This window comes from Pinus tabuliformis, chromosome 4_1 (genome assembly GCF_031772625.1).
Source record: "Pinus tabuliformis cultivar Carrire ecotype Pingquan chromosome 4_1, CPIR1, whole genome shotgun sequence".
In the NCBI taxonomy this organism is placed as follows: Eukaryota; Viridiplantae; Streptophyta; class Pinopsida; order Pinales; family Pinaceae; genus Pinus; species Pinus tabuliformis.
The window spans coordinates 216,046,212-216,065,134 of record NC_142303.1 but is presented as its reverse complement, the minus strand read 5'-3'; the positions used below and the strand labels follow the sequence as shown (position 1 = coordinate 216,065,134).

At 38.7% G+C, this 18,923-nt stretch overlaps 1 protein-coding gene across 1 annotated transcript in view; it reads left to right on the top strand.

Moving 5' to 3' along the window:
- Positions 1-6,449: 6,449 nt before the first annotated feature.
- Positions 6,450-18,923, top strand: part of RECQL3 (DEAD/DEAH box RNA helicase family protein) — a 441,760-nt gene continuing 429,286 nt past the window's right edge. Inside the window, exon 1 of the mRNA XM_089419483.1 lies at positions 6,450-6,708. The gene's annotated coding sequence lies outside the window, so the exon portion shown is untranslated. The remainder of the gene's footprint in view (positions 6,709-18,923) is intronic.

Here is an 18,923-nt window from a genome sequence, read left to right as displayed (position 1 = left end):
AGGCCTTCGAGCCTAATTGTAACACAATTCAGAGGCATGTAGCCACCACATCTCTTCTCATAGATAAGCTACCATTGCCCGAACTAGTTTATTTCCATTATGTATGTAAGCATATTTAGGTTCTTTGATATTAATGAAATGAAGTTTTGTTCCTGTTGCATCTCTATGTTTATGTTTATATCTATATTTTGTTGTGTTCCTGCATAAGTCTGGATCAGTGGTATCAGAGCAGTTTGCTCTTTCTCTGTTTTTCTTTGCATGTCCCCAACGAGGTCAAGGTATAAGGAGTTAGGGCTTGAATTGGTTGAACCTTTGCAAGACCAGCCTCACAAACCCCAATGACCTCCCATGGCGGAAGAAAAGAAAGACGAGGGTGCAGGAGATCCTTTCAAAATATTGCTCGAAGAAGCCCTCGAGCAACAAAGGAACGCGATGATGGATAGCTTTTCCTAGATCCTTAGGCGGATGCCACAGGTGATGCATCTTCATCTGACAATGCTCTGGAGGCACCACTCCCTTCAAGGTACAAGTCAACTTTGATATTCCCATATTTCAAGGCCAAATAGATGCAAACACCATAAATAGATGGTTAAGTCTATTAGAAGGGTATTTTTCGGTTCATGATTTTTCCAGTAGGGAAAATATTACTTTTTCACTCCTCAAAGTCGCCCCCCACGTCAAGGATTGGTGGGAAACCTACTGTGAGCAGAAGGACAAGAGGGAGCCCTCACTATTTTCATCCACACCCACTTGGAACTCTTTCCTAGACGCCATGAGGGAGCAGTATTACCCTGTTGGGAGCTATGAAGATAAGTAAATAAAGTGGACCACACTTCAGCAGGGAAGGGACCAAGACATGCAAGAGTTCGCAAATATTTTTCATACCCTTCGCACGAAGTTGGGTATCAAGGATTCTGAGCAACATCTAGTACTCAGTTACCGCGATTGTCTGCACAAATACATCCAAGATGAGATGGAGTTCCTAGACATCTCCTCGCTTGGCGCCGCCTACCGATACATTGTTAAGATCGAGCAGAATTTAAAACAAAAGAAGTGAGACTTTGGATCTACAAACCTAAAGCAAGGGAAAGGCGCCCCCAAATCGCAGAACAAAAGACAAAGTCAAGGCAAGGTGACCGAGGACAACCCTTCGAATACGCAAGCAAAGAACAAAACCACGAAGACGAAGAAGGACACAGGGAAGTGGTGTGAGTTCCATAAGATCCCCACTCACAACACAAGTGAGTGTCAAGCCAAGTAGTCATTGGTGGTTGAGATGAAGATTTCAGAATCAGATGCATGTTCGACTCTGAATTAGAACCTGACTAGGGGAATGGAAAAGGGAAGCATATTATTGATGCAGAGCCCAGCGCCACTATTGTCACCACTAAGATCCAAAAGATTGAGCTCGAAGATCTAGAGGAGGGGGAACATCTCTTCCACTCACAGATGTGGGTGAAGGGTTCACTGCTACAATTCATTATCAACAACAGGAGCCAAAAGAACCTCATTTCAGCAAAGTTCATGAAGCGGTTGGGCCTACCAATCACACCACACCAGCAGTCATACACCATTCAGTGGCTCCACCAAGAGCGAGATCTTCGCGTCAGCCAACAGTGCCGCCTTCCATACAGTATCAATCCCTTCATGGATAAGGTATTGTGTGATGTTGCTCCTCTTGAAGTTTATGATGTGTTATTAGGCCAACCATACTTGTGGAAGCATCATACTGTTTATAAGTCGAGGCCTCACGCTGTTATTATTTATTTGGGTAATAAGTTATATAAGATACCATAGGTAGCCCTGCCTATCGCCATCTCTTTGATCTCTGCTAAGCAATGCAGTAAGATCATCTCCTAGACTAGGAAATTTATTTTCTTTCTGATTCGCTCTCAAAGTAAGGGGAAGATTGTAGCCACATCCATGGCCCCCAGGAAGGGTTCACCCACGCAACAGAAGTAGGTAGATATGGCCGTGGAAGAATACAAGGACATCTTCTCCTCACCCACAGGGGTACCCTTGCACTGTCAGGTCAAGCATTCGATCGATCTGACTCCCAAAGCACCTCTACCCAACGGGCTGATATATCACCACTCCATTATGGAAAATGAAGAGATCAAGCGGAAAATCTAGGAGTTGTTGCAAAAAGGGCACATCTGACCAAGTTCCTCGCCTTGTGGGAGCCCAATTGTACTTGTACAGAAGAAGGATGAGACTTGGACGCATGCATTGATTATCAGGCACTAAACAAAATCACTGTCAGGAACAGGTATCCAATCCCACAGATTGATGACCTTCTGGACCAACTCAAGGGGGAAAAGTATTTCAACAAGATCGATCTGAAGTCTGGCTATCACCAGGTTCCAATAGAGCCCACAAATGTATGGAAGACCACCTTCAAATCCAAGGAAGGCCTTTTTGAATGGTTGGTTATGCCCTTCGGGTTGACAAATGTCCCTGCTACTTTTATGAGGCTAATGGATGACATCTTGCAGCCCTTCACCAACTCATTCATGGTTGTTTATCTGGACGATATCCTCATCTTCAACAAGAGTTGGGAAGAACACTTGCAACACATTTGACAGGTCCTTCAAACCCTTTAACAACACAAACTGTGTGCCAACTTGGAGAAATGCACCTTTGGCATGAGCCAGGTCTAATATCTGGGTTACATCATAGATGAACGTGGCGTGCATGTGGATCCAACTAATATCCAAGTAACTTGGGATTGGCCAACCTCAACCACTCTAACAGAGCTTCACAACTTTTTGGGTCTCCTGCAACAACCATTTGAAATTGAGACAGATGCCTCCGAATATGCTATTGGTGCAGTCCTCACCCAGCATGAGCATCCAGTGGGCTATCAAAGTGAGACACTTTCCGATACAATTTGAAAGTATCCCACCTATGATAAATAGATGTATTCCATCGTGTAGGCTTGTTGGCAATGGAAGCATTACATTACCAGGAAGGAGATGTTAGGTCCGGAAGTTGCAGAATGATCGACATCAGAAGTGGTCTACATATCTGCAACAATTCTAATTGAACATTAAATACAAAAAGGGCAACACCAATCATGCTGTAGACTGCCTCAGTCAGCCCCCTGTTGCAACACTGACTATTGTTCTCAACCCTTGTGGCCACTAGACTTGTGGATGATTGCAACTATACAAAAATGATCCAAAGTTCGCCTCCACATTCCAGATGCTAGTAGATGGAAAGCAAGTTCCTAATTTCCACCTCTAGGACGCATTATTATGCTACTTGGGCCACCTTTGTGTTCCTTCAAGCGAGTGCGCCAAGTTGATTTGGGAGGCGCACTACAGTTGGGTCACGAGACACTTTGGTGTGGAAAAAACTATGGTTGTATTACAAAAGTAATTTTATTGGCCAAAACTCTAACTGGATGTTGGGAAATATATCAGATCCTGCACTGCCTGTGCCATCGCCAAGCCAACCATCAAGAAGCAAGGTTTGTACACTCCTCTACCTACTCTGATCCAGCCTTGGGAATCCATTTCCATGGACTATATGTTTGGCCTCCCTTCTACCAAGCATGGTAATGACTGTGTATTTATGGCCGTGGACAAATTTTCTAAGATGGCTATATTGACGACCTGCAAGAAGAGTATAAAAACAGGCGAACGACCAAACTCTTCTTTGAATGAGTGTGGGTACATTTTGGGATACTGCTGACTATTATATCAAATTGAGATAACAGGTTCCTAAGCACATTCTAGTCAAGCCTCTAGACACTATTGGACACCAAGCTCACTAAGTCGACCGCATTCCATCCCTAGACTGATGGACAAACAAAGGTCGTCAATAGGATGATAGTGCACATAATTCGCATGTACAACTCCAAGCATCCACGAACTTGAAACGAGGGTCTTCCCTATGTGTAACACAGTTATAACATAGCTCTCCATAGCTCGACTGGTCGCAGTCCCTTTCAAGTGGGTCTAGGATTTCAACCATTGTGTCTGATTGATGTTGCCATGCCTCATGTGACTACACAGACAAAATCCACACATGTATTGTCCGAGGTTGATAAAGCAACCAGATTTATTGAATGCATCCAACACATCCGCTAGCAGGTTCATGACATCTTGGAGAAGTCAAATGCCAAGTACAAGCAGCGACATGATCAACATCAGGTGCCACACAAGTTTCAGGTGGGCGACAAAATTTGGTTGCATTTGCAGAAAGAACGCCTTACCAGAGCCCATCAGAAGCTCATACCACTTCGATATGGGCCTTACACCATTACCAAGACCACAACTTTCCACCATTACTAGAGATACAAGATGTTAAAGAACAACTCACACCAACAGAGTTAAACCTAGACTGCATGGAATAGGCCACAACTGATCGGATCATGGACACACAGATCAAGAACACTCGTTAGTAGAAGATCCAACTATATCGGGTTGTCAAAGCTGGCCAACTCCTGCACCAAGGCAAGTGGCTCACTAGGGACCAAGTTCAATAGAAGTTTCCCCATCTCATGGAGACACTCAACACAATGGGGACCATTACTTCCTAGGGGGGGATTGATCCAGGTGGATATTGGTGGCCACCTGCCTATTCCACTTGGACTCCCACCACTATCTCTTCCATTTTTTCCAGTTTCCTTAATTATAGCACAATTTACTATTTTTGGTAGTTTTTCGGGTCCTGAACTTCTGGAGCCATTTTGAGGCCCTAAACTACGTTTTTTTGGGAAAAATGGACAAACAAATTACATATTTGCATTCGAAAGCTATAGTCCTTGGATAAATCTTTCTGACGAGGTATTGTATGCGTCAAACGGAGATTGTATGCCAAATTTATGACCTCGAGAAGTTGATGTACCAATTTCCCCAAACAGGGTCCATAGTTTTGGCGCTTCATCTCCTAGGGTTAGGTTTTTGGATGTTTAGGGTTTTCCATTGTTTCTCAATAATAAATAGGCCTTCGAGCCTTGTTGTAACACAGTTCAGAGGCATGTAACCACCACATCTCTTCTCAAAGATAAGCTACCATCGTCCGAGCTAATTTATTTCCATTCTGTATGTAAGCAGATTTAAGTTCTTTGATATTAATGAAATTAAGTTTTATTCCTGCTGTATCTTGGTGTTTATGTTTATATCTATATTCTGTTGCATTCTTGCATAAGTCCAAATGAGATATAAATTAAAATTTATTAAATATTAAGATAAATAAAGAACACACACACACACACATTTATATTATTTAAATAAAAGGTGTGTGTGTGTGTGTGTGTTTGTTCTTTCGACCCATCTATCTTCATTGCGCTGTATACCATTTGAACTAGTGAAAGAATATCCAAAAATAGGTAAAAATCACAGAACCGAGGATTAATATTTGAGCAATAAATCACACAACGAAGCAATCTTTTTGCTCAAAGGGTCATCTAATAAGAATTTGGTATAATGGATTTCTAAATAATTGTAATTTCCTTGATTATCCAGGCATTGTAAATGGGTTATCCATCTATGAATGAAAGAGGAGGTGACTGTACAAACCACATTCCGTCACAATGGCAGTACCTACGACTACTTCACTAAAAGTGTTTAACTATGTTTCACCCCCACCCTGATGGTGTCAAGGTCTAGGTCAACTGATAACGTTATTTATTGCATCAACTTGACACATGTGATGTTAGGGTCTTGACCACCATACAACGTTATTTAATGCATTGACTGTGTACACATAGGCAAGGATGCATTTGGTGACATCATTAAATGATGTTGTTAGGTTGCTCAATGCTCGCCATGATGTTGTCTTCGAAAGCACAAAAACACAATGGATGGTGGGAACATCCACGCTCTACATCGAAACCTACGAAAACTCGCTTCCTCACTCACATAGACAAAAAATTTCGCTGACGTATTCCTCAGGCTTTTTGTAATCTTAGGGGTGGCGGCGAGGAATATGTCACCCATTTATTTGGTATGATTAAAAAAAAACTAAAGTTTAACATTTGAAACCATAAATGTTTTTTGAATTTTTTTAGTATGGAGAAAATAATGTTTTGGCGTGGTCACTATATATCACTGCCTAACAACAATGACATAATAACAATCTATTTTTAAAGCTACAAAGTTGCAAACTAAATTATACCCTAAATTGGTATAAAAACTCTTTGTTTGTAAGACAACAAACCCATGCTGACATAATAACAATCTATTTTTAAAACTGTGAACTAAGTTATAAGTTATAAACTTAACAATCTATTTATAAAACTGTGAACTAAGTTATAAGTTATAAACTAATTTAGTGTAAAAAACCATTTGCTTGTGAGACAACAGACCAACTGTCTCAGACCAACCTTCACCAAACTATCTTAATGCTAAAATAATAATGATGACCACCCCAACACTATAATAAGAATGCCCTGCCACGTAAGAATATACCCCAACATGTAAATCACCCGGTGCTTACGGCCGACTATGTTTATCGTCGTTGAAGATGAATATATGCTAGTACCTCTCGGTCTTCTAAAGAAAGCCACTGGCTCGCAATTTTTTTAAAGCGGTACCTAAAACCTTTCAATTCACCGGAGCATGTAATTTCATCTCATCGTCCGAAGCGTGCAAGGGGTGGCTTTCTGTGCCCGCATCTCGCCCATTTTCCCTCCACGCGGGAATTGTATTTTACCCTGTTTATTGGCTTATCCGCATATTGCATTTCCTGTAATCTTCGGTAAGCTAATCAATGAAAATTGCTTCTTGCAACCAATAATCTTTTGATTTTCCGTTGTTTCATTTTCTTGAAGCGTGAAATAAATAGGAAGGAGGTAATCTGTATAATGGAATTATTATCATGATTGTTTCTGAAACAATATTCAAAGGGCACCTTTATCATTTCATGGGGAATTTACAAGGATTATTGACGAATACCAATTGGGCTTAATTTACCAAATATGTACATAGAACTAACAAATAGAAATATCTGTTTGTGGGTGTATTGCTTGTTGATTTTATCAAACAATGCTTCAGGCTGTTTAGGTACGCGGAATTTTCGTTGTTTGCCTGCATTGTGGAATTTAACATCAAGGCCCTGTTCCGCCTCAATGCTGTATCTTATCTTCTTCGGCCATGTGCAGACTTAAAAGTTTGACGTGTGTGGATGCTAGTAGGGCTGTTTGTTCTGTCAGCATGTTTTGAAGTGCTTCTTTTAAGCTCAAAGAGAAGCAATACAACTAGCCAACGAGGTCGGCCATCACAAGCAGCATGTTCACTCGAACGAAATAGCCCTTGAAGGGCAAACCACTGAACAGAAGCACTTTCTTTTGGCCACGTTGCCACGACAGGGTGATATTCTTCTATCAAAATCACCCAAAACCTACTCCCAACGCCAACCATTTATTCATGCCTGCTGGGGAATTGAACATTGGTGGTTTGGACAATCAATCCAACGTGTCCGTAGTTGAAGTACGACCCCATTGGCAGTGCTTTCTAATTTTGAACACCCTTGGAATATATTGTTTTCTTCTTTGTTTGATAACTCCTACAAAAAGCAGAGGCTTTTTTTGGGGCTGTTCATCATTTTGTATTATCCATACTGATATTTCTCCAGTAGGGGCTTGCTTTGGTTACAATTGTTCGTTGAGTTAAGCATTGCCATTGCTCTAAGAGTCATCAACCTTGTGCATCACAGCCATCTGGACTTGCATATACTCACCGAAATGATAGTAGCTGCAATAGAAAAAAAGTATAACCATCCTGGACTTATCCATACATCTGGCAACTGTATTTGCAACTAATGCAATACAATGTACACTGGTCTCCCAGATAAGAACCCATTGGCTTGTTAGAAGTTCCATAATGAGATTTTTGTCATACGAATGCATCATTTACGAACATCGATGACTATCACCTTTTGTTGGGGATAAAAGGCAAGTCAAAGCCCTTAGTTGACTAGTTAGCTATTAAGAGTTTTATCCATAACTAGGTCATCCGGCCTCATTCTAGATGTATGGATTTATGCTTATTGTTGTATTTCATGACCTAACTAGGGTTTTATCTCCCTTGTGTTATATTCCATAGAGTAATATAAGTGAGCTATTCCCTTGAGTTTCCTTGTGTGTTTTTCTTGGAGACATGTGCATGTACATATACAAGTGTTACAGGAGTCTCCGATCACTTGCGATTTCTCATGATTTCGACTTTGATCTTCAACCAAACGAGCTGATCTGAATCTCAGCAAGTCAAACATGTGTTGACCGAGTTTGACTTGCGATTTTGGCGATTTGTAGAGGACCCCTGATAGTATCGTTTGAATCTTTGTACATGTTTTAAAATGTTTTACAATACTAAATATATTTCATACTTGAAGTACACACATTGCCCTCATGATTTTTTGGACATCTATTGATATTATGCATTGTTTGGACATGGTTTTATTGAATACCAAGGAAATATATATATATATATATATATATTTATTTTAATTCAATATATTTGTATATCTTTATTTATTGTATCCACCGATTTTTTCCCGATCCGATTAAAACTCTTCGCTCTTTTGCCTCGCCGATTTATTGCCAATTCCGAGTCTGGTAACATTGACATATACATCTCTCTCCCTCTGCACACACACTTGGAACTATGACAGAGCTGTCCTGAGCGGAGGTTTGGGAGCTGGCCTATAATAAAATCTGAATCTGAGCTGATTTTAGTGGCAGATTTGTGGAGATAGTTCACTTTTTGATGGTTCATGCCCATTTGCTTTGTGCATGTGGCATGAATGCCCCTCAGTATATGTAATTTAGATTAACTAATTGAAGAAGAGGGCCTTTTGCCCCATCCATAGGGTAGAATAGGGGATTTTAGCCTAAAAATTAATATTTTAATGTAAAGGAAGTTGAGGACCTCCTCTATAAATAGAGGTGTACTTACTTTCATTTTTTCATGTTGGGATTGGGGGAGAAATCCCATTGCATGTAAGAAATTTCTGAAATTTTCTCTCATTTATTAATTTTGGCTATGGCTAGATGAGTTGAGTAACTTTTGGAGGAGTTTTTGTTGACTTGGATGGTTGGCTCTTCTTGATGAATATTGGTAGAGCTTTGAGTGGATGCATGGTGATCTAAGTAAGTGTTCATTCTTCATCTCGGCTATGTTTATGGATGATGATTATTAAATATTCAGCAAAGTGTTGATGCTATTTTTATCTCATTGCCCCTCTTGAACAAACCCTCCATCAAGCTCTTTTTGAAATGACTTGAGTGTAGCCCACTCCCTTCTCTCATCTTTGAAGATTGTAGGATGACTAGTTCAAAACTATAGGGCACACAAGTGGGTCTGCTCTACTCTTTGAAACTAAATCCATTCCATTTCTCTTCAAGTGTGTTGTGTTGAAATTTGGGGTAGCTATGGTATGAAATTCCCCAAGAGAAATTACCTTGGCCCAAAGAGAATTTAATTTGGGTAAAGGAAATTATTGTTTGGTTTTCCTCTTATAATTATTTAATGGCACAAATTTATTTGGGCGAGTAATCATTAAGGCATTTATTAAATATATTTAAATATTATTTGAATTTGAATTTTCCCTCCAAAGTTACTAGTTGGACTTGTAAATTTTAAGTCGGCCTACCCCAAAAGGACGCTACACTTCACGTATGGAAACAACTATAAATTGCCCTATTTAGTATTCTTTTCATTTGGTATTCAATTCGACCTTCATCTTGATTTGAAATTCAGTGGTAAGGGAGCCTATTCTTTGCGGCCTAACTTGTTGAGAAATCAATGCTATTAGAGTTAGGGTTAGATTTCTCTTTCTTGATAATTACTTGTGAATTAAGTTGGCTTCTTTTACTTCTTTGTTACATTATCTTTCATCAAGCAATTACCAAATTATGTGTATATGAAGATCACAAAAACACAAGACACAAGATGTAAGCACTTTGCCAGGGCAAAACCTCTATCTAAGGGAAAACCCAGTGAAAATCTCTTGCTTCAATAGTTTTCTTGAGATAATCCAAGACTCTTCAACCTAGATACATACCTCCTCCAACCACCAAGTCAGCCTCTCCTTTCGGCAACTTTGACCTTGCAGCAACAACACTTCGACCCAAAAATCTAGAATTTTGACCTTCCAGCAGCAGAATCTTCAACCCAACACTTTCAGAATTTCGACCCTTCCAACAGTAAAACTTCGATCCAACAACTGGCCCAGTAACTTCGCATAAGAGAGAGAAAGAGATAGCCCAAAACCTTCAACCTTGATCCTTCCACCTTCAACCTTGATCATATCTTCTTGGAATTTCACGCTTTTTCTGCCTCGTTCACTTGGATATCGAACTTGTGAGAGAGATACCTCCAAATGAATTTGAATTGCTTGTATATATAGGCTTTAAGGGAGGTCGAATTGCCCAGCTTGAGGCCGACTTGGTGTGGAGGTGTCAAATACCTTATTTGACTCAAAAGCCCAAGAAGGGTCTCACAAAATGTACAATGACTCTAATGACTCAATATAAATCCTAGGAGTCTACAATGGGGACTTTGACTAATAAAAGATGACCCAAGAATGAAACCCATGCTTTAATAAGTCATTGTAGCAATAATAATTTTTTTTTTTTTTTTGATAAGTACATTACATAATGACTCAAATACATTTATGAAGACCGAACCTAATTACATTCTTCAACACTCCCTCTTAACTATGGAGGCATTCATAATAACACATAGAAATACAAGGAGGATCTCAAAACATAAGAACTATGAAGAATTTAGGCGCCACAATGCCATACTAGATTCTTGACCAGGGCAATCTATCCAGGTGGGACTAAGATAGACTAAAGCTTTCAGACTCTCTAGGTACCCTCAGGGTTACTTGCTAACCATCAACCAAGGGATCTAGGTGTGTATAGTGTCGACCTGATGTCCTTCCAGGCAATGTGTCTCACACACAAAGCCTCGACAAATCTCTTCTAAACTTTTATCATCATTAACAAGATCAACAATATCTACTAAACCAAGCATGTTTCTAAGATATTCAAATTTCTTATTAGGAAGAGACTTTGTTAGTATATCAGTTACTTGATCATCGGTCAAGACATACTGCAGCTTCACGATCCCATCCTGCACCAAGTTCCTAATGTAGTGGAACTTATTGTTGATATGCTTCATCCTAGCACGAAAAACAGGATCTTCAGACACCTTGATGTAGCTTTGATTATCACAATTTATCACAGTAGGACCTAGAGGCTTCTCGAACAAATCTGTTAGAAGCTTCCTCAACCACACAACCTTCTTTCCTACTTCACATGTAGCCACATACTTTGCTTCAACACTACTCAAAGCAACGGGATCTTGCTTTCTACTAATCCATGAGATCATGGCAGATCGCAAACTAAAGCATCCACTTGTAGTGCTTCTTCCATCAGTCTCACTGTCACCTCAATCAGAATCTGTGAAGCCAATCAACTTGACTTCCTTGCTATCGTACTTTAGGCAGTGATGTATAGTGCCACAGAGATATCTCAATATATGCTTGGCAGCTATCCAGTGATCATAACGAGGCTCCAACTAAAACTAACTAAGAATGTTCACAACAAAACATATATCTGACCTAGTATTTACCAGATACATCAGAGAACCCACCAACTTATGATAGGAGGTAGGATCTATGAGACTTGAGTCAGAGCTCCTCAACTCCTTGAGATTGGTGATCATAGGAGTAATCATGGGCTTGGAATCCATCATTCCAAATTTCTGCAACAACTTAACGATATACTTTCCTTGTTCCAGATATATCTCCCCAAGCTTCTACCATACTTCCAAACCTAGGTAATAGTGCATCAGTCCCAAATCCTTCATCTCAAATTCGGCTGTCAACATCTTCTTGCATTCTTGTATCCTTCGCTCCACGCCTGTAATGAGTAGATCATCCACATATAGTTGAATAATCACTGGCTCATTATCCACAACCTTGACGTAGAGATTTGGATCAACAATACTTTTCACGAACCCAATTTTTAGAAGGTATGCATCCTACCATGCCCTAGGAGCTTGCTTCAAACCATATAGGGCCTTCTTGAATTTACAAACATGAGTGCGTTTGCTATTTACTTCAAAGCCTTTGGGTTGTTCAATGTATACTTCCTCATCAATGGTCCCATTCAGAAATGTTGTCTTTACTTCCATTTGATGGATATTCTATCCCATTGTAGCAGCCATTGAAACCAAATATCTAATGGTAGTATACCTGGCAGTGGATGCAAAGGTTTCTTCACAATCTATGCCCCTTCCTTTTGAGAGAAACCCCTTGCAACACATCTAGCTTTGTAGTTGTCTATACTTCATCAACAACATGCTTGATCTTGTATATCCATTTGGAGGTGACGATTGATTTGTCACTAGGTCTAGGAACGATTTCCCAAACCCCATTTTTCATGATGGATTGATATTCTTCCTGCATTCATCCATACTTCTTGATGAGCAACTTCTTCAAATGTAGATGGTTTAACTTCAATCAGTTTTGTCATATATGCAACATATCTAGAATACCTTTTCGACCTTTTGCTTTCTCTAAAGGTTCCTTTTACAGCTTCATGTCCTTCAGCATCTTCAAGAGTAGCTTTTAACCAATTTGGCCTCTTCCTAGTGTTCAATATGATCACAGGTTGAATAGGCTCACTTGGTTCTTCTTCTTGAATTGTAGAGGGATTGTCGTGGTGTACTTCTTCTTCTTCGAATATTGGTATATCTTCTTCATCGAAATTAATAGGGATATCTTTGGATCTTTTGTAGGCATGTTTTTCATCAAATATAACGTCCATGCTTCAGTATGTCTTCCTTCCTTGATGTAGATTCTATATGCTTTTGAGGAGAGACTATAGCCAACGAAGATCCCTTTGATGCTTGTAGAATCTAACTTCTTTCGTTTGTCCTTTGGAACGTGGATATAGGCAGGACTCCCAAAGATTCAAAGATGGTCCACACTTGGCTTCTTCCCTGTTAATGCTTCCTCAGGTTATATATTCTCAAGAATTCTATGAGGACTTCAATTTTGAATATATGCTACTATCATTGCTGCTTCTCCCAATAGAAATTTTGTTAAGTCTTGGTCAAGGAGCATTGTTTGTATACCTTCTTCAATTGTCCTATTCTTTCTTTCGGTTACTCCATTTTGTTTGGGATAGTAAGGAACAATGAGCTCCCTCTTAATATCTAAACTCCTTGAATTTCTCAAATACTTCATCCTTTTTTTTGAGAAGGTGGAGCCGTGTCTTTCTAGAGTGATCATCAATGAATGTTACATAGTAAAGATGACCTCCAAGTGATTTGTCAGACATAGGCCCACACACATTATAATGAATGAGGTCTAATATTTCTTTAGACCTTGTTTCACTATTTGTTGGTTTTCTTGTATGTTTACCCAAAGAGCATCCCTTGCAAACTCCTTTACGGTCTTCTTTGATATTGGGGATGCCATGAATCAATTGATTAAGAGTGGGAATGACCTTGTAGCGTAGATGACCATATCTTCTATGCCATAGCTTACTGGCATTGATTTCCATATGAGCTAGAGCTTGAGGAGATGGTGTTATGACTCTATATAAGCTTCCTTCACGAACTCCAATAACCCTAGCTTTATCAATACTTGAATCTTTTCCCTAAACCAAAACCTTTCCATCCACAAAAGAAATTCTATCCCCTTTATCTTCTAAGCAAGAAATTGAAAGCAAATTCTTTTTCAAACTTGGAACATAAAGTATATTGTTGAGATGTAGCTTAGCTCCATTCTCCAGCTTCAAAGATGTTGATCCCAGGCCTCTAACAACATAGCTTTTGTTGTCTCCCAATTCCACTGCATGAGAAGATGGTTCCTTTGATAGAGTGAAGTTGTTTACTCTCCCCTGTCATATGCCTTGATGCTCCACTGTCAATAATCCATGCATTATCATCATTAAGTGAACCTGTAAGTGCAACTAAGAACCCTTGACTTTTGACCTTGTTGAATAAATAGTAGAAGATCTTCTTGATCTAGCTTCCTGCAATATTGAATCCCATTCTCATATAGCTTATCATAGAGGGAGTAACTATTTCCTTTGAGCCAACATAGTGATCTTCAATTTTCCTTGACCTTAGCTCTGATACCATGTTGAGAAATCAATGCTAGTAGAGTTAGGGTTAGATTTCTCTTTCTTGATAATTACATGTGAATTAAGTTGGCTTCTTTTACTTCTTTGTTATACTATCTTTCATCAAGCAATTACCAAATTATGTGTGTATGAAGATCACAAAATTACGAGACACAAGATGTAGGCACTTTGCCAGGGCAAAATCCTTATTTAGGAAAAAACCCAGTCAAAATCTCTTCCTTCAATAGTTTTCTTGAGATAATCCAAGACTCTTCAACCTAGACATTGACCTCCTCCATCCACCATATCAGCCTCTCCTTCCAACAACTCCAACCTAGATCTTTGACCTTGCAGCAATAACACTTCGACCCAACAAATCCAGAATTTCGACTTTCCAGCAACAAAACCTTCGACTATCACTTTTAGAATTTCGACCCTTCCAATAGTAAAATTTCGATCCAGCGACTGCCCCAGTAACTTCACATAAGAGAGATAAAGAGATAGCCCAAAACCTTCGACCTTGATCCTTCCAACACTTCTTCTTCTCTTCTTGGAATTTCACACTTTTTTTGCCTCCTTCACTTGGATATTGAACTTGTGAGAGAGATACCTCCAAATGAATTCGAACTGCTTGTATATATAGGCTTTAGGTGAGGTCAAATTGCCCAGTTTGAGGCCGACTTGGTGTGGAGGTGTGAAATACCTAATTTGACTCAATAATAAACCTTTTTACATTATTCAAAAGCCCAGGAAGGGTCTCGTAAAATGTACAATAACTCTAATGACTCAATATAAATCTTAGGAGTCCACAATGGGGACTTTGACTAATAAAAGATGACCCAAGCATGAAACCCATGCTTTAATAAGTCATTGTAGCAATAATAAAATTTTTCTTTTTCATTCTTTTGATAATTACATTACATAATGACTCAAATACATTTATGAAGATCGAACCTAGGTACATTCTTCAACATAAACCTGCGGCCTAATCTTGTTCTTTGCGGCCCTAACAGTGGCATCTTATGCAACCTTCTTCAATGATTTTCTTGGAGACATCTGCGACCAAATTTCTATGGCTAAGTGGCATCTCTTGCAGCCTATTTGTGGATTTGTTGTGTCCTACTTAAGGCATCTGTTGTGGCCTAATCTCTATGGCATATGCGACCTATTTATGTGCTATGTGCGACCTAGTTGTGACATTCAATGCGGCCTAACTATTACTATCTTTGCGACCTACTGCAGTGGAACTATGTAAGTATATGCAGTCTCTCTTCTCCTCATAATAAATATTGCTTTGAATGGCCTTGCAGGCCTAATCTCGTGCAACCTTTATGTTGTATGTTGCAGCCTATTTGAACAATGTGTACGTGCCTTGATCCATGATGTTTGAGTAATGATATTTGTGCCTTTGACAATAATGAATGGCAGAGGTACTTGTGCTACTTGACAGGGATAAATGGCAGTGACACCAGTAATTTATGATAGTGGGATTTGTCCTTATAATAGTGTTGTATGAAAATAATTTATGTGCTTATGATAGTGAAGTATAGCTGTGACGATGTATGGCAGTATCCTTTATGGCAGATATATATATATATATATCTTTATGATTTGAGATGTATGGCAGTAACTGATGGTGAGCTTATGATAGAGAAGTATAGCAGCGATGTTTGGGTTGCATGTCAATGATGTTTGGACAATAGAGCAATGATGTTTGAAGTTTGAACATATGACAATGATCTATATAACAATGACCTTGATTTATATGACAATGACCTTGATGTATATGATAGTGAACTTGATGCATGACAATGATCTATATGGCAGTGACCTTGACATGGCAATGAACTTTGGTGTATGGCAGTGACACTCTGATGTATGGCTTGTCTCTATGATGATAATATGACAGTGATGTATGGCCATGATGTATGGTAGTGTATTAATGACATAGATGTGGGGCAATGTTCTTATGGCAATGTCCTTATATCTAAGTTGTATAACAATATCCTTGCATGGTAGAACCTCTATGATAGCGACAGTGAAGTATGCAATGCTCTATGACAGTGATAGTGATGTATACTGTGCTCTTATGATAATGTGATATGGAGGCAAGTGCACGCCTCTCTAATATACTTATCTGTTGTTGGGTTGGCCCTATGAGGCCTAATGTGATTGATGATGAAAGACATGTCTCTTTCTTATTGTACTTTGTATCTCAACTGAACATTGATGAATATCTAATAGAAGAAGAAGAATTGATTTATGGGTTTTCCCCCTTGTGGGGTTTTGCCTTAGTCTCCAACCAAAATCCTGGTGTCTCTATTGTGTATGCTTTTCTTCTGTTGTTCCTTACTGTTCCGTTACATTGTTGATGTTATTGTTCTCTCTACATAATTGCTAATGATGATATGATGTTATGGGGTGAATGTAATATGAAAATGGTGAAAAAGTTAAAAAATGTAATTATCTAAAACAGAGACAATCTAGCCCTAAAAATTAACATGTTGATCCTTGACCTCATATGCCCCCTAAAAAAACATTGGCAAGCTAAGATTGATATTCTATCCTCCATCACTTTTTTCTTTTATAAATCCTTTATTACAATTTGTTAGTTTTTTTTTCTCTAAAGTCTCCTTGTCATTCCTTGATTGTGTGCATTGGGGATCTTTTCTTTAAACTCAAATTTGGAAATTACCCCAAGAACCCGAGCAATATTATCTTCCACCTTAAATCCCAATTGTTCAATTCTTTGATTTGTGGTAATAGAAGTAGGAGCCTTAGGGGGATCTTGGCTTGATTTGATTGGGCCATCAAGGTGAATCCCGCTTGTTCGAGGAGAGTTGGCTAGAAGTGAGAAGAGGGTTGACAAGGTGATAGTGCCCCCCTAATTACAATGGATTTCACTCTTGTTAATTTTCTAATACCAAATATGATTTATTTATACCTCAATAATTCTTTTATACCTAGAAATTATTGACTTAATAAAATCTGAAAACTATTGGAAAATAAAATCACAAGTATTTTAACTTTCAAAAATAAAATGCAGTGGAAGTAAAAAGGGAAATCAATCACACTACAACAACAAATTTGTGCCCAACACAATCTTCCTTCATATTAAATTTTAAGGTAATTTTGGGCCTAAACCCACAGAGAATACACAAAAAAATACAACTGCTGGAAATTTGGAATTCTGCCCCATTGGGAAAATCGGCTTCAAGGAAATTGGCCCCTAGAAGTTGACATTATTGAAGAAATTTGGCCTTTGGAAAATTTAGCCTCCCTCACTAGTAATTTGACCCCTCTTTTCTTTCATATGACCCTTGCGCACTTGAGAAATTCGGCCTTCGAATATTTTGGCCTTCCTCTTCAGTGAACTTGGCCTCTCTCTTTCTTAACTCCGGTTTCCTTGAAATTTTCTTCCAAAATCGCTGTTGTAATTCTTCTCACTTCTCTTTAGTCTAATTGATCCTCTTACCCTGGAGAAAATCACTTCCTCAACATAATGTGTCTTTACCTCTCCCTTAGGCTTTTTTAATAATTTCATCAAGCCAAAATCCCTAACCCTAATCTCCTAAGTGATCAATGGCTAGTATTAAATTGTAAGCATCACTTGAGATCAATGGTTGAGATTAATTTTTTGAGCAAATATCCTGGCAAATCTACCCAAAGGGATCACATCCCGCCGACTTATTAGCATAGCCTAATCCCGAGGGCGTCGAGGAGAATTGACTCCATGACCTCCCATTAGCGAGGTGTTTTAACAATGGGAACTCCACCAATTAAGCTAACCCTTGGGGCTAGTTGAGATTATATCTAATTCACTTAAATAATTTAATTATTTACCCTTAGAACTTTGGCTTAATAGTTCACAATAATTAATTAAATTAATTATTGTACTTTTCCTAAATTAATATTAAGAAAGAAATCATTGAAGAAATTTCAACACCCACTCTGGTTATCAGTGTTCATTATCACTCCATGCATTTAGTTTTAAATCCAAGCATGATAAAAATTCTAAAATCTGGAAATGACAATAATTTTCTGAAAACACAAATTTAGAGATTTCACAACTGCTGAAATTGCAGAAATAAAACACAGCAAAATTATGACAGCCACACATAGAAAATAACACAGTGATTTTTGGTCAATGTGACCCTGGAAAAACCCCCTACAACTCTTAGGGAAAACCAATTTGAGAGCTTTTTTTTATTTCTGAAAATGCTTTTACAGAGAAACTGAAATACACAGTAAAAATTCCAGCAACCACAAATTACAACTTATCTCGATTTCCGTGCTTGAACTCCACCTCGAAAATCGTGCCAATCAACAAACAACCAAAACAAATTTTTTACAGCAATAAAACAACATTAATGCTGTACGGCCGACCTTGAAAAAACGTGCCTAGAACTTGCTGTCCCTCTTCCTCGATTTCTATGCCGTTCTCCTGCTGTACGGTTTTTCCTTGGGATGCGTGCCAATAAATGCTGCTGCCCAAATTCACTGAAATATCTTCTTGCTGCTCTCTTTCACTTCTTCACTGCTCAGCAATTTTCTCCTTGCTCTCTCTTCGCTTTCTCTCAAATGCTCATGAAAGAATGAATGATCTTTTCCTCTTCTCTTCTACTTTTATTTTCTAAATGACCTTTTGGGTTACCCTAAGTTCTAATGGTTGAGATTCATTTAGATTTAGGGATGAAAATAAATGTGCATTTAATTCTCACTTTCTATTTTTTAACTCATCCATTTTAATAAAGACCCACTTAACCTTTTATTTCCATAGTCACTTTTTCACTTTCTAATTCTTCATCGAGTTTAATAAAGTCACCTT